Source organism: Ornithodoros turicata, chromosome 4, assembly GCF_037126465.1.
Source record: "Ornithodoros turicata isolate Travis chromosome 4, ASM3712646v1, whole genome shotgun sequence".
NCBI lineage: Eukaryota > Metazoa > Arthropoda > Arachnida > Ixodida > Argasidae > Ornithodoros > Ornithodoros turicata.
In genome coordinates this window covers 10814545-10839649 of record NC_088204.1, presented here as the reverse complement: position 1 = coordinate 10839649, position 25105 = coordinate 10814545, and the positions used below count along the sequence as shown (strand labels likewise).

The 25105-nt window shown below is 46.1% G+C and overlaps 1 protein-coding gene across 3 annotated transcripts in view; it reads left to right on the top strand.

The window, feature by feature from the left end:
* Positions 1-25105, top strand: part of LOC135391009 (uncharacterized) — a 244285-nt gene that overhangs the window by 24193 nt on the left and 194987 nt on the right. For all 3 annotated transcript variants that reach the window (XM_064621065.1, XM_064621064.1, XM_064621063.1), the window contains exon 2: positions 20175-20272. The gene's annotated coding sequence lies outside the window, so the exon portion shown is untranslated. The remainder of the gene's footprint in view (positions 1-20174; positions 20273-25105) is intronic.

The following is a 25105-nucleotide window of genomic DNA, read 5'->3' as shown; positions in this document are numbered from 1 at the left end:
TGTCCTTGTTGTCTCTCTGTTCCTAACCTTGTCTATGTTCCCTCTTCTGCCTCGATGCTTGTATTCTGTTTCAAGGAAGCGCTCTGTTTCGTGAATTAGTTTCGACTGCTTTTACTGAGTTCACTGCACATTTTGAAGACAAATGCTGGTAAATAGTACATATACAGCAAGTCCTCGTTGTAACGAAATCGCTTTCTTTTCTTTTCTTTTTCCTTCAAATTATTATTGTATTGGAGGTATCACGCTGTCCCGATCGAAATGTCCTGTCCAAAGTGTCCTGCCAGCAGGATCCGCTCTGTGCGCAGAGCAATCCAGCTTCTCTCTCTCTCTCTCCCTCCCTCTCTCTCCTCTCTCTTTGTCCACGTACCTTAAAAAAAAGCTGCAAAGGTGCTCACCACAAAGTTACATGTTATTTGCTTGTTTGATGTTTCCACGCTCTACCGAAGTGATTATCGCTGTTTTTACGGCACTTCTGCATTAATCAAATTCCCCCTTCCATCCATTTCTTTCCCCCCGTTCCGGTTGATTGAGCACTGTAGGACGAGCGTTTACTCTAACTTTGCGGAGAAAAAAAAAACAAACAAAACAATTCGCTAGAGTTACGAACCGGGCTCCTCCACTCTAAACACTTCGCTTTTCTGTACTGCGGCATGTTACTTAGCACAAGTACATGCTGCGAGTTTCGAATATACCGTTAAGATTAACTTTCTATAAACTCCCCGTAACTCCAATACCATCTTGGTTTTCTTTTATCCTCGCCCTTAGACGGCGCAATGTTCGCGTGAGAACCCTTCCACCTGCGTTATCCCTGCCCGGGAGGAGGCGGCACGTGCCCACCGTTCGCCTAGTTCGCCTTTTGATCGGTATGGAAGGGCTTCGGAGCAACAATTTCTTTTTCGCTCGCCATTTCGCTGTTCGCTGCATGTTTCTTCTGCACGCTCCACACGGTTTCTGCAGGCACAAGTGGGAGTCCTTGGGGGAGTGGGCGATACTGTTGCTAGGTGGCGTGATCGTCGGAAGCGGCGCGTACCTGCTGTTTACAGGAAGGAGAAAGCTCGTAAGCGTGAGAGCGTTCGAAGGGTGCGCAATAGAACCGGGGAACAGGTGCGTTCATGCACTCTTTGTTTGGAGAGATGCAGTATTGTTCCGGGCCAGTGTTTGCTGTAAAGAGCAGGGTTGTGATCATGGGAAAGATATTAGTTGCGGTCCGATGGATCGTGTTTGTGGAAGTCGCGGGTTATTGTGTTCGCGGAGGCGGTGCTTACATTGCGCAGGAGCAGGTTTACGCGACACAAGTTGCAGGTTTTTGTTTTCTTTGAGGATGTTCCTTGTAGTTACGCTCGGTGCGAGCAGCGTTACTGTATCTGAGCACATGTACAATATGGAAGAAGGTCTCGCTGTTTAGCCTTTATTTGCGGAGGGGTATTACGGGACAGGGCTCGGTGACACGTAAGCACCGTGCCAGAGGCAACGCCAAGTTCGAGCAATCTAGGAGACATACGTGTTTTGGGTGTTTTCGTTATTTAAGGGGACGAGCTGATTTAGCGCTTTTGCAGCGCTCTGTACGCGTTGAAGCTTATAGGTAAGACAGCAGTCCTTCTAGAGAGACAAAAATAACCCAACCTTTTTTTTTTCCCTCGTAATATTCGTTTTTAATACGTGTATATCAGAGGTAAGGAGAGGTATCGGGACTCTGCGCACGTGTACGTGAGAGCGTGTTCGAGAAGTATGCCGCTCTTTTCATCTTTATAATGTGTTCAGGTTCGCAGCATCCGCTCGTTGATAGCGGCGCTAGGTTCGTGCTGAGGGCTGGGAGTTGCTGGCTTCGAATCTTTCCTGGGTTTTCCTGCAGACTTTCCAGACGGATGTCGTCACAGTTAAGCCCCCGAAGTCGGCTCAGGACCCATGCTACCCCTCCTGTCTTTCTTTCTTTCCTTCCTGCTGCCCTCTCTCCGCCTGTTCACGCCTCTACACAGCAGCTCACAGCTGCAGTTGCTTCGCGGCGCTAATACTGAACCAAAATCAACCCCGTTCTATGTCCCAGGTCGGGGACCGGACGATCCATCTGGGCACTTGGTATGCGCTTCTGGTAAATTGCTATCGTTTGCAGCAGTGTTCCAACCCGCGACCTCGGTATCAGTAACCGGAGACGTTACCATCGTAGGTGTCGTGTCGTGTTTTTTTTTTTTTGTGTGTGTGTGTCTTTAATACGAGTGGGATAACAGTGATGCAAACCTCCTGACACACCCCACGTCCTCGCTGAACAAGTCACACAATGCTTAAATGACATGGAGTATTGCCCGTGGTCAAACCATGTGCCCTATGCGCTTAGCGTTATTCCACAGTGCATGTCCTAGAATGTGCAGGTTTACCATGTGTGTGTGTGTTTATGGCGTGGTCTTCGCGACCCTTCCCTTGCACCTGCTGTAAAGCCTTCAAGCTTCAAGAAAATTTTTGCGTGGACACCGCTATCGTTTTGTGAGTGGATGAGTTTACAAGATGTCTGCGCCGGTTGTGGACAGAATTTTGTAACACAGAGAAATGTTTGTTTTCTTTTGCAATTGTAATGAATGGCGATATGTTCCGGTCAAGTAGGCCACCTTGTGGCCGCAGTAACAACCTCCTAGACAGCTGTCGTCGTTAATTTTGACTAACGAACTTTTTAATCATGAAAGTGAATGGGAGAAAGCGCGCTTTGCGGAGCGACAATAATGACCACCAAGTCTGCCTTTCTTTCCGGGGCCATTTCCACACGTTATGTCCTTGCCGATATCCTGATCTCGATCGTGTTTCTAGGACCGGCAACGGCATCAGTAGTACTGAAAAAAAAAAAAAAATCTGGGGAAAGACTTGGACGCAACGGCATCAGCTCATCGAAAAGGAACAGGTGTTGCGGTTTCGCCGATCTCCTATCTGTGATGATTAAAAAGTCCAGATTAGTCAAAAGAAACTAGGAAAATCCCGCACGAGGTCGCCAGCGCCATCATATAAGGTGACGCCGAATATATCGCCATTAATTGGAATTGAAAAAAAAATAATTAATAAAAGTCCACTGGTACTGAAAAATAAATTTCTGTATTTTATGAAATTCTCTCCATAAAGGTAGCGCGAACACCCAGCATCATAGACGACTACTACACCTTGTTTTAATACACCCACAAAGGCCGAAAGTGTAGAGATCTAGCATAGAACACGGAGTCGTTCAGAGATCAACGACGTGGCTATATGTGACGTCATTTCGTAGCGCAATTAACTGCGTACATTACTCTTTCACAATGAAGCTCTGCGTGGGTTTCCACGATGCGCCCACTCAGCGAAAGAACGCGCCTTTCTGCGGGAAAAGAATGCGCCATGCCGGCGGGGATTACGACTACAGTCATTTGCACGGTCAGCGAGAAGGAAATGGTGGAAAGAATCAAGAACGGTCGTAAACTCTGTCCATTCCCTCTGCCTTCCATAAATGGTGTCGCTCTTCGAAAATGGTCTGGAAATGTGTGAGGGCGCTGAGAAATTTAGTTCAGCCGCTATCGCCTGCATCGCCATAACTAATGGAATCTGAATGAGGCTTGTGCAGTGACGTCACGTCTGGTCACGTGACATGGGAAAGCATATTGCCGCACCACAGGCACAGTATATAGGAGGGCAAGCCGTTACTTATGCGTGCAATTACGATGGGAAATTACAAAGGAACACGCGCCGCCTCCTCGTTGGGCCCGCAGTATGACATAGAGTCACTAAATAGGGATTAGAGTAGCGACGCTGAGCCACGCCGGCGAGCGAGCCCGCCATTTTGAGTGAGGCTCGGCTGCGTCGCCTAGCAATGGGACGCCAATCACCCGATTCTCCGTTGGAGAACAACACGCAGACGCAGTCGAGCCAGCTGGCAGCCCAGGAAACCGGTTTTCCACGGAGGTGACTCAACATGGGCGGCGAGTTCTTGGAAGGAGAAACCACGTGACACGAGTGGCCCAACTGGGGACGGCGGCTCCGGCACGGAAAAGGAATGCCCTACTCTGCACCCCTACCTGGAGACTCGAGTATGACCAACCTCGGGACCAGTGTTGGGGATTTGAATCCGAGGATTCGATTTAAATCCGGATTTAGGCCTGCAGGAAAGAGGGTGGATTTGATTTGCAGCAATCCGTAGAACTTGGATTTTATTTGAGATTTGACGACAGATTCCTGCGGGATGTGGATTCGGATTGAATCACATTCAATCGAAAGGATTTGAATCCCGATTGAATCACGTTTTTCTGAACGGGTTCGAGCTCACGGTGAAGGCGGATCCCACCGTTTCAAGAAAAGCAAGCTGCGCATGCATGAACTCCCCTTCTACCTTTGTTGACGCACGCAGTGCTCCTCCTCCCCTTCTTGCGCGTGTTCGGAGGCTGATTGAAAAACAACCCCCCCCCCCCCCCCCAACCAAAGTTTGAGGGAGAGGTTTGACACGGCGTGGGATGATGATTATTTCCTGGCCGGTGCTCTTCTTGATCCGCGGTTTAGGGTAGATTAGGCTTCTCTTCATACATATTTAATTAGTGATCCAGTTCGAGGTCTAAAATGCTCCTCATTGCAGTTTCAGTTAGAGCGGTGCACAGACGAGGGGCTCCGGGAGCGAATGAAGGAGCGCACACTAAGCTTTGCTCCTGGACGGCGCCCCACAAAGTCAGAAAAAGAACACTGTTCTCTGGGCTGACGTGCTCATCTTCGTCTTCAAGCGGAAGCCGAAGCGCCAAAGCGTATGAAGAAATGACACTGTACTTATCAGAGAGCACTGTCGATGATGACCAATCGCCCCTCAAGTTCTGGAGTGAAGCGATGTCCCGCTCGCGATACCCTATGCTCTCCGCGGTCGTGAAACAAGCATTTTCAGTACCTTCCAGTTCGGGCGCCGTTGAACGCGTGTTTTCCGCCGCAAATCTTATTAAGTTGGCTAAAAGGAACATGCTCCACCCATCCACTTTAGAGCACATGGTGTTCTTGAACAAAACAAAACAAAAAAAAAACAAAAAACAAACAGGTTACATAGACCTTGTTTTTATGTCCTCATCGTTCGAATAAAATAGCCATTGCAGTTATTCCTCAGGTGGTTAATTTTCCTGACGGCTGAAATATCAAATGCTGTCTGCTAGAGCTGCAGTCGAGGCCCAACTGTCCACGTTAGGCCGTTATTCCTCGCATATACGCCGCACCGCGTTAATTTGGCTTTCTTGGCCATTCCTGTACCTTTAATTTAAGTGTTCCGGCTAAACCATACGCTCCGATTTGGTTATGGATTTGACAAATCCGGATTTAAAAGCGGATTTGATTTGGCATCCGAAGTATAAATTCGGATTCAGAATGATTTGATTTGCCAGCAACATTTGAAATCCGGACTTGATTTGAATTTCCTTTAGCATTATCAGTAAAGCTAGGATTTGATTTAAATCCGATTTGTTTCCACAAATCCCCAACACTGCTCGGGACACTCGAGAGAGCTTCGAGCCTATACGACAAGTGTGTCGCCACGGTATAGTATCGATTGGGGCGCCATCAGTTGGCGAGACTTTTCGTCACAAAAACAAAGTCCAACTTGATACGTGTACTTATTCTACAGAAAGCCAACAAAGTGTGAGGCGATGTTTCCTTGAGTAAACTGGTTTTCTTCGATTTAGAAAGCGTGTAAGAAACGGCGCTCTCGAACAACGCGGTACCGGCATACCTATCCAAAACCATATAGCGTCTGCGCATGCGCAGAATTGGTCTCGCAACCACTAGGGCCATAATTGGCTCTGCAGCGGCCCGAACAGCGTCTCCATTGCAATCAACGGCAATGTCCCAGGATTGGTACGACGCCCGCCCGTGACGCATCCCCATATTTTCTCATATCACGTGACTCAAAGGCTGCGCGTGACGTCATGTACACGAGCCTCATCCTGAACACATGATCGCTCAACGGGGACTGAACCGAATCCTTTGCGCTGAACCTGGATAGAAAGGTGAAAGATGAAAGTCACTGAAAAGGTTAGCTAGCTGTAGGGATCGAAACCACATCTTCTGGATTACCAGGTAATCTGGATTACGGTAATCCAGAAGATGTGGGTTCGATCCCTACAGCTAGCTAACCTTTTCAGTGACTTTCATCTTTCATCGTTGATTTCCTAGGCAATTTGAGGCTTTGTTTGTATCTGTCCCTTCTATGTTGTTCCAGCCTCAGAACATCAGTTTCTCTTTTGTTCAACTGGATAGAAAGCGTTACTACAGAACCACAAGCGAACCGGTTCAACCTTCCGGTTGCACCCTCCAGGGACAACATCCTATATATTGTGTCCAGCGAAGAAAATGAACTCGGAATGGATGAACTCTGTTCCATCTAGGAGCGACTGCTTCTGCCGTTTTCGCTTTTTTTTAGGCAAGGACGTCTCCTTCTCTTGCGCAATACGGCTCCCGCAAGAACGATAGCTTGCGAGCGGAACTGATGGGCACGAAGCTCCCACACGAGAAAACGGAAGCAACAGAGACAGTTCTGCGCAGCCAAGCGTCGGAAAAAGGCAACAGCGTTTACACGGCGCATCTTATGTTTGTTCCTTGCCACGACAGCGGCCATCTGTCAAGTTCGATTCTTGCGGGATGGAAGAAGCCCATGGGATAGCGGAACGCGGAGGGATCTACAACGCATCGGCGATATACGGCTTGGAACGTTCAAGTATCAGGAGCTCTGCGGCGGGGAAAAATATTGGTTGGGGAAAAGCGACCGCAGGGATTTCAGAGGCCCAGTACCATGTTACCCATGTGGGCAGGTATAACAAGGTGCACGTGTATGCATCGCATGGTGTGCCTCCGTATAGATGTACAAAGTGTACACAGTCATATAATAGTCCTGCACCTTGCTTGAGTATGTATGTGTATCTTGCACACGTTCTCATCGCGATAAGTGCCCACAGTGAAGTATGAATAGTGACTGTAGACGTTTAATAAATTATCTCAAACAACAAGACGAGCTATATTTGCGGGCTGGAGCACATATGCTAAGAATGAATTTCTGAAGGCTACGGCACTGTTGTGAATGTACCTCTTCCGAACCCTGAGTTTGAGAACATGCACAAATACCATGTACAAAATTTTGTGTAGCTAGCGCGCCACCTATCATTTTTGTGATTGTATAAATATGCGCGTGCAAGTAAAATTCCTGTCAGTTGAGAATCTGCAGATACGGTTGTCCCGTCGTTTTAATCCCCCCTTCGTCCTTTTAATCCCCCTTCGTCCCTCCTTCGTCCTGTCCCTGAGTGCTGCAGTGTTGCGACATGGTGTACAAATTGCTCCACTGTGCTTGACACTGTTGCAGCAAGCTTATGCTGGGACTTGTTGTAGGCTTGAGGTTCTGGCAATACTGAAATGGCCCTCTCTGTAATAACCTACCGATGATCTCATTCGATATACAAGCAATCAGGGTTGCGGAATGGGATCACCAATTCCATTCCGAGGAATGAAGATTTGTGATCATTCCATGCCTTTCAATTCCTCGTAATGAAAAGGTATGGTCAATTCCACTCCTGGAATGGCTTGACAACCTCATTCCATTCCTTTAATTCCACCAATAAAAGAATTAGGACCGGTAATCGTACTAGCTAGCCTGCTATAGAGGAGATTGACATTACCTAGCACGGAAAAAGCACAAAGACAATGTTATTTCGCCCTCCTCCTCCTCTTTATTGGCATCATCTTTACCGGAGTTTTCCACTAAAGTAACTGGTGCAAGTGATTTGGGGTTGCGAGCCTCACACTAGTGAAGCAAAAATCTCCATTTTATTTTTTCTTAAAACAAAACCAAACCAAACCATCGCCCTTGACCGTGTGGCACCCAGACCATTACATTCCAATTCCGTTCCTCCTGCGAAAAAAATGCCTAATTCCATTCCCATTCCATTCCCAGGACAGTTTCCGCCATTCCAATTCCATTCCAGGCTCTGATAAATCTGGAATGATTCCGGAATCATTCCAACGCAGGAGTGGCAACTCAGCAACCTTGCAAGCGATATTTTGTTCCCAAACGTAGAAACATGGCAGGGAAGTGGGGCCAATAATCTGTTAGGCTGATGCGACACTCGTCGCATCCTCCACGATTTCAAAACAATAATGAAAGACGGGCGGTCGACGTATATATATAAGACACTGGCGTGTGTCTGTTGCATGAATCACAGTTAGCGAGTAATAGGTACTGGTATACCACATTACAAGCGTGCGCGCCCTGTCGTTCAGTAAGGTGTAAAATAATGCTGGGGATTGTCAAGATTAGCGGCTTCTGGGAGTCTGAGGCCAGCACTTTTTCTAGGGGCCAGCCTTGACCGTGAGAATTACCCTTGCATGAGTTCATTTTAAGGATAGAAGAGTGAATTTGAGAGCAGCTACAGCTTCTAATCCTCCTAGGTTGCGATTACTCCCCAATTTTATTCCCCAACTATCCCCAAGCTTATGAACGGGGGTATGATTGTTGGGGCAATGCATCCATTCCCCATAGGGACTAAATTTTACTCTTTTTTGTTTCGACAGTTGATGAAAATGTACCAATATTTAAAAAAAAAAACGAGGAAACAAACCACCGAAAATACACACACCAAAGACAACACCAAAAGCAGATGTGTTGCGCAACACAAGACTCATAGTTGTTACGGATTCATAACGAGGAGACACTGGCACAATAACTCGTTGTCATGGCAAGCATCTTTTCAATGTGAGCTGAGCGCTGTGTCTGAAACGGAGCAAAAACGAGGAAATCGCTACAACGGGGAACAAATTGGGGGATTAGGATTATTAGGCATCGCATTTTGAGGCCTTAAGTCGATTTTAATAGGAAGCGTTACGATTCTCAATCGATGTATGTACGCATGACGTGGTGTCCTATTAGGGTTAAGAAACAGCTCTGCAAGAGGATGCAAAGAATCTTCGGCACACGCTTTGGCGGACAGGTAAATTTATATATAGGCTAAGGTGGGGCAAGATGAGACACGGGGCAAGACGCGACATTTTTTGCTCGACGCCGCCTGTCTCAGAGATTCGTTGCTCCATGCGCTTGAAACTTTACTCATAGGTGGCTCTGCATGTCCGCTTTATTGTACGTGAGAATTGTCCGGATTGATATATGCGTTGAAGAGAGAGAGAGAAAGCGGTTACTTCTGCCTGGAATGTAAAGACCCGCCAGAAGGCGCGATTTTTTGTAGTAATTTTTTTTTTGTCATCTGTGCAGCAGCGTTCCGCAGGGTTATTCTCTCAATGTATGTCCACATCCCATTTCTTTATTCATTCGTCTATATATATGCAAAATGTGGGCACTCCTGGTTATGCGGTGTTGAACAGAAAAAATAATGCATCCGATGACGTGCACGGGGCAAGACGCGGCAATTTAATGTAATGTAGTTTTAATGCAATTTCAATTTAGTGTAATTTAGAAACGGATAAGTCAACTGTTAGGTGGATTTATGCTTCTTTCTCAGATTTTTTTTTTTTTGCATATTGCCTAGGATCAGACTTGTACAAAATACTGCGCAAAAGTATTTAAAATAAGATACTAAATACTCTACGGAAAAAGTATTTAAAATAGAGTACAAAATACTCAAAACTGAAAGTAATTTGAGTAGAGCACTAAATACTCTAAGAAGTATTTAAGATACTCTTTAAAGTACTTTAGTATTAGCAGTAAGTGAAACGCGTATTCTGAACGTGGCCTTACAAATGAAAGGAATAAACTTCATCAGCCATGCATATCTTTCATTTGCAACGTCTTGGTGTAAGTAATGCTTGGTGAACTTTGGCGAACTCAAGTAAACTTTGTTGATATGTTCTGACCCAAAACTTCGTAATCCATCCTGTATGTCGGTTCGGGTCTTTCAACCTCTGGCACGTGTTTATTGCTTTGATGACCAAGGAAATAAATGCCGGGATTATCTTGTACCTAATCCCCTGGTTGTTCACCTGGCAATATGAATAGGAACGGTTTTCGGACGAAGTTGGCTATTGACAAGCAAGGCCAGGCTTGGGATCAGCCTATTGTACAAGAGGATAAATGACAGATTCGCGAATTCCCGAAAAAAAGAAAAAGAAGAAAAAGGGGGTTAAATTCCAGTGAGCTGAAAATCTCGGCACGGCGGGAAGCGTGCTGGATATGACTTGACGAGGAAGGAAAGTATTTTGAGTACTGAGTAGCAAATACCGAAAAAAGTATTTTAAATACATTAAAAATACTTGTCGCAAAAAGTATTGGGTAGAGTACCAAAATACCGGAAAAAGTATTTAAAATACTGTATTTTGAGTACGTACTCAAGATGCGTACAAGTCTGCCTAGGATTTTCCAGCATATTTTCCTGTTTCCTAGGATATTTCAAACAAAGCAGAAGCGCGCGCAAAAGCGGTCTACCAGCGACACATCAGACTGGCGGTGCCTTAAAGGACGGTGGAGCAAAATAGTACCGGGATCTGTCTGGTTTAATTGCACATCACGTAGGCGGTGGGATCAAGGGGTTTTTGTAAGGGCCCACGGGCTTTTCTTTGTGTGCATGAATTGCAAAACCTAATTTTTATAGTTCATTTACCACAACGAATCTCGTCTTGCCCCACTCGATGTCTTGTGCCTGGGGTTGGGGCAAGATGAGACAATCTGCATTTTTGAATTTCTTGCTCTATATGTTGTGGGAAAACTACCGCCCATGCCCAACTGGGCGCAGGGCTCCCACTCCCGGGGCCTTCCGCATCCGTTCGCCTCGCCGGAGGTGGTACGAAACAACCATTCAAATAGCAGAGAAACAACAATTTATTACCATACGTGCATCTATCCCTGCGATGCCAACGATCCGTGGCCAGCTCGAGGATCCCCCGGGAAGTGTCACAATACAAACACGCCCGTCTTTTTAAGGGTATCGATGACAGTCTTCAGCGCCCCCTACTACTACACGTGTACGATATCAACGGACGATAACCGGCTGCACCGGCCGCGAGATAAGTCAATAGGGAGTTTTAGTGGATCGTACGCTATCACGTTTGCGTACGTAAGGAATAGCGTTGGTGGTTATGCGCACGCGCAAAACATAAAGAGAGCTTCGCGCACTGCGCAGAACCACTACGCTATCCCCTACGTACGCAAAGGCAATAGCGTACGATACACTAAAACTCTCTAATGTTTCCAAACCCCACAATGTTTATTTTAGACCCACTACGTCCGTTCTGCATTTGCAGGTTAGAAGCTCTAGGCACCTGAGAAATATGCCTATAGCTGCTTTCTTTTTTTGAAAAAAAAAACGAAAATGAAAAAATTCATATTCAATTACAAATTTCTGTCTCAGCTTGTCCCACCTTACCCTATACGTTTTACGTTCTGTAGCACGTAAACACGTGACTCCCTCGATCGTGGCAGATACTAGGTAGTACGATAAGATACTGACGAATTGGGTTTCAAAAAATAGCAAGAATAATCATCCCATAAAAGCAGTAGCTGCAGCTTTGGAGGTTCTTCAAAGCACGTCAAAATGCGGTAGCCTTTACAGCCATCTTCTGATTCTCAGCTTCGAGCTCCAGCATTCGTTTCGGTCCCATTGTAACCTCTTGTCGCTCCAGAAATTTCACGGAAGGGGCAACAGGGCTGTGGGGGTTGCTGGAGCCTGTAAGGCTATCGCTTTTAAAGGGGCGCTAAAATGCCAAAAGAACTTGCATTCAAACGAAAGTCTCTGTTTTGGTTAGTACAGTTCAAATAAAAATAGTTCACACAACGCTACCGTTTAGAAGAAAAACGTAATGAAAACAGAGCCTTTTTTGTCAGCAACGAATGGATTCTTAGGAAGCACTGGCGGCATCCAATGAGACAGCAGGAGAAGCGCACGCATACCTATTGTGTGCGTGTGGATTTGGAACGGGTCCTCCGATCGGTAGTGTTCCGTATATGCGCGGCATGATGCTCATTGCTGCATTTTTCAATACCGATTCACTGAATTGTAGCCCACAATAGTTATCGCCAATGTTCCGCAGATAATATTTATCTTCACTTCCCTCGGACAGCGACGCCAGTCCCGCTTCGCAAGGCGCACTACACTCTTAAAAATGAACTTCACCGCACAGCACGCTCCTGGCCAATCATCATCTCAAATGATATCGTTATCTGCCCTGATTTGTTGAAAACGGGATGCGTATGCCTTTTCTGTGACAATTGTGAACAGCATAAGTGTCACAAAAAAGCGTACGCCTCCCGTTTTCAACAAATCAGGGGGCTTAATCACTTGCACGCGTTAGGGGCAAACGAGAGGCGGGGCACTCGTCTTGAAGGGCACATGATAAAACACGTGCACGGCGCTCTTCGCGCGATACGTGAAGGGCACGGGATACGTCACACGCAATGTGTCACGTGCCCATCTTTTTGAATTTCCCGCCGCTCGTTAGCTGATAACGACCGTAACGACGATGAAGCGATTAAGCCCCCAGGGCAGATAACGATATCATTTGAGATGATGGTTGGCTAGGAGCGTGCTGTGCGGTGAAGTTCATTTTTAAGCGTGTATGTTTATCACCGGGACTGCTCCGTGGCGTGCACGCGCTACATGGACTAAAAGCACGAGCTAAAGCGTCGTTCACTTGCTTGGCCACGAACCAAGAAAGAGTCTGATATAATTTTGATTGTAGCTTCGTAACGGAATCAAAGTTTCGAATTATGATAACAAGCACGAAATCAACATAGGGTATAACGTAATTTGAAGTGAACTTGTTTTTGCATTTTAGTGCCCCTTTAATGACGTTCATTCTTTCAGAGGCAAACAGCACGCAGCGTACATTTGGTTGGGATTTGTTGTTATCTCCTTGTGATTCTTGACTCAGTTTTCTCAAAAAGAACAAAAAAAGAAAAATAGAAATGAAAATAAGCTGAGATAAACAGTCTTTGTCCACCAAAACACAAGCTCACTTGCAGCGAATACACAACAATGTTTGTGCTTTACTCACGGTTACTAGTTGTTTCTTTGCTGCTACGCTGTGCTGCAAAATAATTGACGAGCGCAGGAAAAACACTGGTAAGACACGCACACAGGGACGGCGTTCGATGTGAACGTCGTGTGTTGTCTGTGTTTTTCCCCGAGATCGTCAATCATGTTACACTCTACCCAACACACTCTCCTCGCTTTATCCTCGCGACACTAAGCAGTATTTACGAAAATTACTGAGTCCCAGACGTTCAATACGCTTCGAGTAACGGGAGAAAATCACGCAGCTCCAAGAAAGCATGACGGTCTTCAACGCGTCCAATTGAAAAGCGGCCTCTGTGGAAGCTTCGATGACACGCGAAAAGAGCAAAACCCGCATGACACCCTCTCCCTGAGCACCATGTGTATATCCCGCCAGTGCCCCCAGCAACGTCCCTACTAGCGGCGCACTGACAGTTGAGAAAGCCTAATGAATAATTAAACGGTATAAGACGAGCGGCATGAGGATAAGGAGAGCTCCCTGCATTCTTAATGCAGCCGGTTCTGAGCGCCCTCTACATCCTGTTACTAGCGTCTTTTCCACCCCACCCCCCCTTTCTTAATTTATGCTCCGCTTCCGGTACGATTCCTTCTCCCAGGGCTTCCACGAGTCAGTTGGCTCCCTGAAGTCAGGGTCTTATAGATTACAGCTGTCTTCTGTGATTGCGTGCGTGTCTTTCGAATCGATATTTCTATCACTTCGAGCGAATACTTTGTGGCGACGTACTGAATACTTATTGAACACTCCGTCGGTACTGTAGTACAGGATGATTTATTGAAGCCTTATACCGGCAGACTTGTAATCAAGCGGTAAATCCGTTACTCGTAAATAATTATGCACGGAGTAATCAGTTACGCACTAGTAATAAATTACCCAGTGATGGCCACTAACTACTTCTACCGTAGTTTAACTATAACTACTAACTACTTCGCGATGGAGTAGTTTAACTAGTAGTTCAACTACTTTTCAGGGAAGTAGTTAAAATTAATTCTTTAACTACTGCAATGTATTTTAACTACATCTATAACTACTTAACGTTGTCCATCAACACCAATCCCTTGTAGTGCTCTTGGACACCTAAATACGAATCGCAAGCAATGATAAACTGTGGCCCAAGCCATTGCTACGATCGTCAAATACAAAGCTTGTGGTGGGATTCTTTCTGTGCCTACGCAATAAACTAAGTTGCAGTTCGATTCATAGCAAATGAAGCTTCGATAGACAAGCATTAAAAATGAAGATTTAGTACACACGCACGCACAATTGCTCTGCACATCCGTTCTCAACAAACAAGTAGCTCAAGGTAAAAGTCAGAAGCACAGTCGTGCCGTAAAGCTCGCGGCAAATAAGGAAGTAGTTGGCGCCTGCAGTAACTCAACTACTGTAGTTAACTACTCAAAATAGTAATTTAACTAGTAGTTGCCACTACCTTTCTGCAAGTAGTTAACTACTTTTTAGCTACAATCAGGTGGTTTAACTACATGTAGTTAACTACTGGCCATCACTGCAATTACCCACCTCTGGAGTAGGTTAACCCACCACGGAGTGGGTTAGTACTGCCGGCAGAGCGTAGAAAGACCCATAGGCTCCAGTTGCTTTTTCAGTTACTCAGTGGTCAATTTCGAATCCATCATCAGGATTACATCACTCCACGCGTACTCAGATCAACACAGCTAAGCCACCGGCGCACACTCAAAGCATTCCAGTGCAGGGTTGACTGCTTGAAATATTCCTTCTTTCCTCGAACAGTCGAGGAATGGAATTCTCTGTCATCTGCTCAGGTCTCACCCCGCTCTGTCACGGCATTTGTCAAGGGCCTAAACGCGGTTGCATGATGTGATATATGCCTCGTTGTAAATTATTTTGGACTTTCTGTGCCCCTCCTACTTGGACGCTTCTAGGGTTTGTAGTATTTTATAAATAAAAAATTACTTTTTCGAGTAATTCATTGTTTTTACTGGTCAAGTAATTTCTCAAGTAATCTGATCGCAATTTAGGATGGCCGATTACTGAGTACTCGATCACTTTTCGACGGAGCTTTATTCAAGGACAAGACCAACCCACACCCTGTCTCCATCCACAGCCTTTCCTACCTGCTTTGCTTTCCACTACCACAATCGTGTGCATGTTGACTGCCTGAGGACACCTTAATTTCTGTCTAACGTGACCCGCTGTGTGTATACAGTAGGTCAAGCTTCAGGCATTATGAGCCACCTGGAATTTCCAAGTTAGAATTCCCAAGCAGCACAATGTACCGAAAGCCGAGTGCAAGGGGGTGGACGGTAAGTGTTTTTATCAAAGCCCTTTAGTTTCACGGATCTGTTGAAGGAGGAGCTATGAACTCTACCAAGCTAGCACGCCGACCTTGTCGGCTCCAAATGGCGATTTTAACTTGTTGGCTGTGACACCTGTTGTATAGATGTATCTGACAGGTCCGCAGTATCTTCACCACATATAGCACGCTGCTAGCCAATCATCATCCCCAATGACAATGTTCTCGCTCCTGATTTGTTGGATGCGGAGCCTATTATGTGACTATTATGTACTGCATTATGGCTACAAAATAGGTCTCATTTTCAACAAATCAACGTCTCCCATTTTCAACAAATCAGGGGCGAGAACGTTGCCAATCGGGATGATGGTTGGCTAGGAGCGTGCCATGTGGTGAAGTTCATTTTTAAGAGTGTAAAGCGTGCAGAAAGTTATGTGTACCTCCGCGTTGGCGTCTGATTGGGTGCTACGATTCTTCAGATGAAGTACCAAACGGATAGAGGTGTCTGGGTGGCGGTGCGACTACTCGCCCGTATTACAAAAAAAGTACGGTTTTGTATTAACCCTGCAGACGTTATGAAGGAGAGGTATTGAACAATAAATTGTAAATAGAATTACGAAGCGTACAAGAACAATATTACACCTATTACACCCGCAACTAAAAACACGGAGATAGGAGTGCTTACCTCCTGTAAAGGCCTTCCACCTACCAGTCCACCCACGCTGCACACGACTTTCAGTACATTGTGCTGCTTGGGAATGTAGCTTCTATTGTGAAGACCTCAAGCGTTGACGCCCGGGAAGGAGATCCATGAAGGTAGCTCAGAACACTGACCTCGTAGTTGCGACCCTCTTCGACACTGCCATGTTGACTAGCTCTCCGAATTTATCGCCATGGCTTCAAGTTTTTCGAAATGTTGATGATGATGAAGAGAAAAGACGAAAAGAATGTGTTGTTTAAATGTATGATGTGTTTACATAAAGAAAAACTGCTGTCCTGTTCAAAGGCGACGAACTCCAATATCAGAAAGCGCCCCAAGGTGTGTGTAATTACACCGACTTTAACTAGCCATTGGACTTATTATTGTCGAAAGTATTTATTATCTTATTTATTATTATCTTTCGGTACGATGGTCTTTACAGTATTGTTGTAGTATAGTATTATATTGTACGCGTAGTATCGTTCCGTAGTGTTTTTCTGTTACGGCTGCTTAGGTATCGTCCAGTCATCTGGAAACTCTCCTGTGTGATTTCTGCGTATGGTGTGATCTGCTGCCAAATTGCATGTATTTTGGCGCTTCAGAACTCCGTCAGGCTTTATAGCCTTTTGTTCTGAAGCCCTGAGTGTTTCACTGAAAAAAAAAAAAAAGAAAGAAAGAAAGAAAGTAACGGTCAAAGTAACGCGTTACTTTTATAGCGGTGACTTTCTTACAATTTCAGCCGAGTAATTTGTAACGGTAAAAAAATTACTTTTGCCACCAGAGTAATAGTAACGGTAATCGATTACCGTGTTCGATAAACGTGTATAAGTCTGCGTGACGTGTCGATTTATTGCATAAGATCGTTGTTAGGGGTAACGCTAACACACTAGCTATTCTAACGTGCATCAAAGTCTCCTTGATCCGTCATGCATATACTGCGCACGTACACGCAGATACTGTGGTAGAGCATTACCAAAAGCAACCAGGCAGATAACGCATTCAATGGCTAGGAGCATAAAGGAAGACATGGTAGCCATCGGGGACCCACAAAGAGGTGGAATGAGCTCGTTAGCTCTCCTTCCGGTCACGAGAAGGCCACGAGGTTGTTTGACGCTAGCCACTCAGCAAACTGTGCTGTGAGATCATTACTTTCCCCGTTAAAATGGCGTATTAATAGGGCAATACAGAATGTACTATTGCGCAGGTGTGTTTCTGTGTGTTTTCTTCTTCACTCCATTTCACATCCGCCATCCCTTGCAGCATATCGCCACACAAATAGGCTGACACGCATTACGTGTAAATCTACTCCAGTTACCTTACCGTTTGACGTGCCGTCTCGATTTATAAACCGAGCGTCGTGGATTCCGAGAGCATAAATATTAGAGTAAACGTACCTGATGGTGAGCTTCACGATGAGGACAGTCTTAGTCGATACGGATACTCTGGACTGGCAGCATGTACATTGGGACGCTTGAAGCGTGCAGGTCATTTGGGAAGAGAAGGTTATAACGGGAAGAGAGAGAGAGAGAGAAAGCGAGAACATGAAGTTGACGACAACATATCATTGAGGATGAGGAGCCCTCGAGAAACTTGCACAGGCAGACATACACAGGAGCACATTTCTCCCTGCTCAAGTAATGTACGCTGAATTCACCTGTAACATAGAGCTGCCTATAGCAGCAATCATTGAACAGAGAGGTCCTGTTACACGTGTAATGTCGTGCCTGTACGTGTGGTTACAATGCAAGCACGTCGGCAAGCCCTGGGCATCCCTAGTGCGAAGGATACGCTCGTCTAACAAAAAGACGCCTGTTCCTATTGAAAGCTATAAATGGGTCAGACTGCGACGTTTGTGAAACGCACGTACGTTTGGCCACAACTTGCCTGTGGGCTTGTGCGTTGACCAGTTTCAGTCGTGAAGATGAGCCAGATGTTCAGAATTAGTGAAACACTCCAGTACATGTTGAGCAGATGAGTGGGAAAAGCATGGACACAGCGCTTGCGTGTATGGTGCTGCGTGCGAATGCGACTGCTTGTTTGCGTTGAACCTGTCGTTCAACATTATACTACTACGTTACATTATGTTATAGTACTACGCTGTGCCGCGACCATAGTACTTGAAGAACAAGTGAAGTTAGAGGTTGCCCCGAAATGCAGTACTCCGCGCACGCTCTTAGTGGATGGAGTAAGTTTCACCGCTGCCACTATTACGCAATTCTACAGCTCCACATAAAGCCTACGTAGAAGCACGATCTCGCTCTGAGCACCAAGACGCCACAGCAGGCCTGCAAAGAGCTCAGAGTGGCATCAGCATCAGCGCCCCTGCACTAGAGACGCGAAGCCCCGAAAAAAAAAAAAAAAAAAAACCGGAAATTTTGAAAAAAAATTTTTTTTGTTTTTTCCTTGTCTCCGGAAAAATTGCCCAAAATTTCCAGGCGGCAAAATTCAAAAATGTAACTTTTCGTGCCTTCGATGCGTTCCAACCCGCCAACAGTGCCTGAGGTGCCTCTAATCCGCCAACAACCACCAACATAGAGCTCCGTCTGGCTGCTCCAAGCGATTTCCATCGCGTTCACATAATGTCGGAGTTCTGGTCGGAGTGGTCAGATTGTTCCAATTACCTGTCACTGAGTAGACAGCAGTCTCATGGGATGCTCTTCTCAGCATTTATGCCTAGAGGGTGAACACTACTAAAGTTTCTTGCTCATTGTATGCTGTAGCTTGGCCGGCAATGCTTGGACTCAGCAGTAACTGCGTTTGTTTCCAATTTTTCGGAAAACCCCCGCAATAAAAAAAAACTTTTTTTTTTTGTTGTTGTTTTTTTCGAGCGATTCAAAATTTCCGGAAATTTTGCATCTCTACCCTGCACGCGTCTTCTTTCTTTGCTCTGTAGAGCGTGCTTTGTCTGCCGAACACTGCTGTAAGCAGGAGAAGCCCACTTTCCGATTTACCCGAAAATGTGTTGTGTGCAGACTTGTGCGTAACGCTTTACTAGTAATTGCGTTACTTGTAATCAATTACCTTTTTGAGTAATTTTCCGAGTAATCAGTTACTTTCATGTCAAAGTAATTTTTCCAGTAATCAATTCCTTTTCTGGGTAATCGATTACTCAGTAATTGATTACTTTTCCGGCAGAGATTAGCTTATCTTTCAGATGCTCTGCCCCATGTCAAGCCCCTGGTGCCATCAGCCTTTGTTGGGCTGTTCTACTATAGCAAGCGGAGGTCATTGTAATAACGCTCTGGAATTTCAGAGTCTCTCTCCCTAATCTCTTCCTACACCAGTGTGATGGTACCTAAAGCTTTGGAGGTTTAGTGAGTCATGGGGAAGTTCCACGCAATGCTCTTCCACAATCGGGTCAACGTCTTCCCGGGCGTACAGATCCCCTTGTCCTACGTGTTTTTGTTTGTCTTGTTATTTCAGCTGTTCCGCTGTTGAACCTTTTCTTCTTTTTCTTTTTTTCTTCTGAGGCACACAAAGACGGTTATAATTTGCGTGAATGCAGAGTAACGACAGAAGTAACGCGTTACTTTTCTACTCGTTACTCAATTACATTTGAAGTCGAGTAATTGGTAATGGTAATCAATTACTTTTTCCACAGAGGTAACGGTAACGGTAATCAATTACTTTTTTCGAGTAACGGGCACAAGTCTGGACTTGTGTGCGAGTAAATCGTCTTTGATAGTTCCTGTCCTTACATTACAATACGAATATCGTGACCTAGGTATTTTGACGCAATACTCCCGACATAAGTACGGTAGCAAAATAATGACACGGTGATGACCCCCGGCTTGCAAGTTACTGGACGAGAGTCTCATCCAGTGGAGGCCATACTGTAAACGTATTTTTATTCGCGGTGTGTGAATTTTCGAGAATCGCGAATTCAGTCATTTGCGAAGTTAATAGCGAGTAGGTATTTAATTTCGCGATTTCAATGCTGTTTCCTTTCGCGGGGTGAACGTCAAGCTGTCAAATTCGCGAAAATTAATATACATCGCGAATAAAAATACGCGTACAGTATATGTACGAGCACCATAGCGATATGCCGCACCAGACATATACCATCATCTGCACGGTATTAAAGATGTCGATAATAAATGTCAGTTCAACTTTTATTTCATGCACTGCACATATACGTAAGACAGACTTTGAGGCTCACTAGCGCGACCTAGGGATTTATTACACTATACCAGCATCCCAGAACAATAGCCACTCTCTTTGCGTTTACAGGCGGCTCTTCACGACCCAGCCTACAGTGCACGAAGCTCAAGGCAACGACGAGTCTGCACCTTTAAGAGCTTTCCATCGCCTCGAAGCGCACGAAGGGCGTAAGCATACTCTCTTTTACTTTCATCCATCCTGTTTGGCGGCAATAAGCGCGTCGCCATTGGTATGCGTAAATAAGTGAACGTTCTGCCTTTCTCGTAATAATATTGACGACTGCGGGGATTAAGGCGCGGGTGGCACGTAATTGGCCTCTTGAGTGACGCCGTCTCCTCGCCGTCGTGTGCCCTTCTCATTTGAGCGTCTACCTCAAACGAGCGGAGGCAGCGTCACTTCCTCGCCGGTGACTCCGCTCCTCGGAAGAGTAACTTAATTAATGGCAACTATCTGCTGGTAACGAGGTCGCTCGCCTCGTTTCTTTTGGCGCTAAGGAATTATTCGAAATATGTACAGGGTGTTACCACCCTATAAAAGTCTGCCCGTGCCGCCACGCCGTACTCGCCAATTACTCAATGAAGGTGGCACATTGTATTGTCTTCATATAAAGCTCATAAGGACATTTAATCTTATTAAATTTCGAGATATTTTGAGGATATTTTGAGGTTATAATTGGAGATATTTTGAGGTAACAACCACTAAGAACTGTCACACAAACTGATTACATTTGACGGGTGGGTGGCGTATCTCCTGAGATAAAATTACTCCGCAAGAATACGTGCAGCAGCGGCGAAGCCTCCGCCCTTCGCGCTTCCTCCGCACGTGACGTGGACTGAAGCGAGCACGGCTATTGGCTAGCGAAAAAGGCGTCCGCTACAATTGAGAGAGAAGCACGGCTCAGGGCAACGCACCAACTTGCGCGGCTCAGTGACATGGCCTCCTGGCCATGAGACTAGGAGATACCCGTGATCGAATCCCGGTGTCGGCTGTGCTGTCTGGGGTTTCTCCCGGGTTTTCCTTAGATGCTGCCAGACATATGTCGGCACCGTTCCCTTAGAAGTCGGCCCAGGACGCACTTTTCCTCCAAAGCGTTAGTCGTGACATTGCCCACCTCTGTGAGCCCGACAACGGCGAGCCTGTTTCATTAGCAGCACCACCACCACTCAGGACCCCGCGCTGCTACGCTGGTACTTTTTGTGCGAACGTATCTCATGACTTGTTGTGAGCCTACTAACGTCTACTACTACTACGACGACGACTACTACTATTACAGTAATTACTAGTACTTCTGAGATAGTTTTAACGTGCCCTTCCACGCTGCTCTAACTCGTGCAACGGCACCCTTGCAGGCAAGGTGTACAAGCGAGACAGCTATACTTTCTGTATTGTAATGCATATGTTTACGTCCTGCCTCGCCAATCGGGTTATACCGTGCGAGACAGGTCCACGGAGCGTTCACCTCCCCGCCGGATGAATCCTCAGGGGGAATGAAGAGGCCCCTTGTAATCACATTTTACGATGGAGCTGCGGCCATGCAGGCTGCCCTGCGGAGTCCCTCCCGGCCAAGCGATGGCCGAAGACGCTGCCTCACACCGAGCTGAAATCGATCGTAGTGCTTTGGGCCAAGATGAGCACCTCCTACGTTCAAGGAGAGCGGCTCATTACGCGGCTACAGACTCCTTCTGTGTTGGCCTCTTAATACTGCACCAGAAAGGGCTGCGTTTATTTTGAATGCTAAGTGAAGCGAAAACAGTTGCCTTGCTCCGTTGTTACGGGCTCGTGACGGGACGGAACAAAGCGTAAATTATTCTAGACGATCGCGCTTTTCATGTTTTGCCAGTATTGGCAGCCCATATAGGGTCGATATTTGGCCATTCTAGCAGCCCAAATTGTTCCAATATTGGGCCAGTATTTGTGTGCTGCCTGGAACGGCTTAACCGGAAAACTCGCGCAGACTGCAAGTGCAGGGTTCGCCAAGATAAACTTCGAGGATTGTAATGGAGGTCACACAAATAAATACAGTGTCGGGAAGTAACGTAGATGTTAGAGGATGTATTATGCCCCCAAAATTTTATGTCGATACTGCCAACTGGTCCGTTTCACTGCTGATAAATCGCGAAAATTAAAATACCGCCGCTGGCCTAAGATTTTCAGTCGGCTATACCTGTGTCTCAGCTCCTTCCGTCAGATGGCGACACGGTCGAACGTGGCGTTGCAGACTGTATCGAAACCAAGTGAACAAGTGGAACCGAATGCAGAGGACGACTGTGCGAAGTCGTCGGCTGCGCCGCGTTCGACCGCGTCGCCATCTGACGGAAGGAGCTGAAACACAGGTATAACTGATTGAAACTGTTAGGCAGCGGTGGTTTTTGTTTTCTTTTTTTAATTTTCACGATATATCCGCAGGGAAACTGACCAAGTGGCAGTATCGACATAAACTTTTGGGACATAATACGTCCACTGACATCTGCTTTAGCTTCCCGACACTGTTTTTATATGTTTTATCTCCATTACAAACCGCGAAGTTTATCTTGGCGAACCCTGCATGCTCACGCTCTAACGCGACGAAGCACCGCGTAGGCACCGTTCACGTTGGTCGCTGGCCCAATGTCATGCTGCACCGTCAGGTACTGCTTTGTGAAAGGGCTCCTTATTTTATTCCCCACATCCCCACCAGCAACGGGGTTATAGAATCGCCTCTGGCGATGAGCCTCCCCACTCTCCATCTCAAAATAAAGTTGTTGTTGTTTTGCTTTTTTTTTCCTTCCCGGAATTTTTAAGGGAGACTGGTCTGCTTCACACCGTCGTGCTGAAGACTGGGGCGTGGTGGGTTCTAATCCTAACACCGGCTGTGCTGCCTGAGGTCTTCCCTGGGTTTTCAGAAGACTTTCCATACGAATGTCCCCACAGTTTCCCCTGAAGTCTGCCCAGGCCGCATACTAGGCTCCATGTCCCCCACTCTTTCCAGCTGTCCACATCAGTAAGTCGCTCATAGCCGCAGTTGCTTCGCGGCGCTAACACGGAGTAAGAAAAAAAAACTATTTAAAGGGGCACTAAAGTGCAAAGAATTCTCGCGGAGTGAAGGTGACCTTGACACCAACACGAAAGGATCTCAGTTCATTGTGCGTCGTTCGTAATTTATGATCGATAGAAAAAACGCAATGTATACGCCTCTCCCCTCTCTCTCCTTCTCAAGAAGGCCTACAGTGAGAAGCGTGCTCTCATTAGTATCTTGGAACGTGATGTCCAATCATCGCGGGAGAAGGCCTGAGGAGACCAATCGGAGGCCTGGCCGTATCGTCGGCGCTTTTTGAGAAGGAGAGGGAGAAGGAAAGCGCTCATATATTAGCCCCTTTAATAGGGCTGAACCCGTATCGTGACTTTTATGCCCGTGTGCACTAACATTATCTCGCAATAAGGGCTTCATGTTACACCACGGGCATGGATGTAACATTGTTAATCTCTCCCAGATCGCCTCATCATATCATGTCTTTTAATAACTAAATGTGCCTCACTTATTGTTGTTGCATATATTACACGTATTTGTTGTAGTTATGACTGCGAGACCCTCACTAGGGGCGCCACTCTGCCGCCTCTTGGTGGGGTTCCTCGTTTCGTTTTCGTTTTTGTTCCTTACAATAAAAACTGTCATATTGGAATGAAAACGCGACTTCCTTGGAACACGTACGTATGCCATTTTCGTCGTGCATTATCAGGAAGGATCAACGCCGGACAGCATACACGTGCAGTGCCTTGATGCACAATGCAATGTGCGAATACTGCTCGGGAATATCCCCACGACACGGTTCGTCTAGTGTACACCAGGGGGCGACTCCCAAACTAGCACTAGCAGACTTCACGATGTCTGGTACAGCACAATGTCGACAGACATCTTCATGGCCTTTCAGAAAACTTTGAAGATTACGCGCTATCACGCAAGCCTTTTTCGCTTTATGCCCTAAGCCTTTTCGCATAGTGCATTTCGCTTTCGTCTGTTATCCTAAGCGACGTAACTCTACTTAACGATGACCAAAACTCTTCGCTAATGATGACATGTGGACGTGAGATTTAAAAGTACCTTAGTGCGACACTCCCATCACTTGTTGAGCTTTCTGTTTCCGAAACACGTCCACTAACACCTTCCTCACCTTTCTTTTTCTTTCTCCTCTCAAAAGAAGACTCGGGATTAACTCGGGATTGCAGGAGGATTAGTAAGAGGTGCTCCGCTTCACCTAAAGCTGGTGAATGGATTAGCAGTCGCTACAGAACCTTGATTTGCTTATCCTTTAGTCTAGTTTCTGCTATATCGGGGATTTCGCGACGTGTGCTGTTAAGGCGCTTTTTTTTCTTCTTCCTGTGTTTTAGATTTTTTTTTTAACTGTTAGTGACTATTTTCGCGGATTACAGGTATTAGAGTAGACAATCCTGACTCCTTCAGGATTAACAACGTCACATTTTTCTCTTTCGTGTAATCTAATCTGACTTTCGTTCGAGGTCGTTCGTAGTGCCTACCGCAGGCCACTTTGGCATGCCTATTGCACTAAGAAAGAATGAAAGAAAGAAGATCAATAGAGAAAAGGAACAGTTGGGAAAATTCCCTACAGGGTGTTCGGTTACAATGTATTTACACAGACGACATCCGTACGGAATGTTCCAGTGGAAGAAAAAGCGTCTTATGTTGAGCATTCGTACGGTACAGCAACATCGGAAGTGGCGCACTGTGCACGAAGCAGACGACGCCATTGGCCGTGTCGTCTGCTACGGATTAGCTTGTGGCTGAGTCGTAACATATTCCCCATGGTTTGAAGAGCGCGAAAAGACGTGACGTTGAACGCTCGCTCTCACGTGACAACAGAAAGCTATGACGAAACATCCAGCGAATCGGTGAGGAAATGTTAAGGGACCTCTTCTTGATAGATACCGTTCTTGTGGGCGAACCGGAAGAAGAGCAGACCCTGTTCGAAATATAGGTGGATCTCCTCCTGAGGCACTTCCGTTAA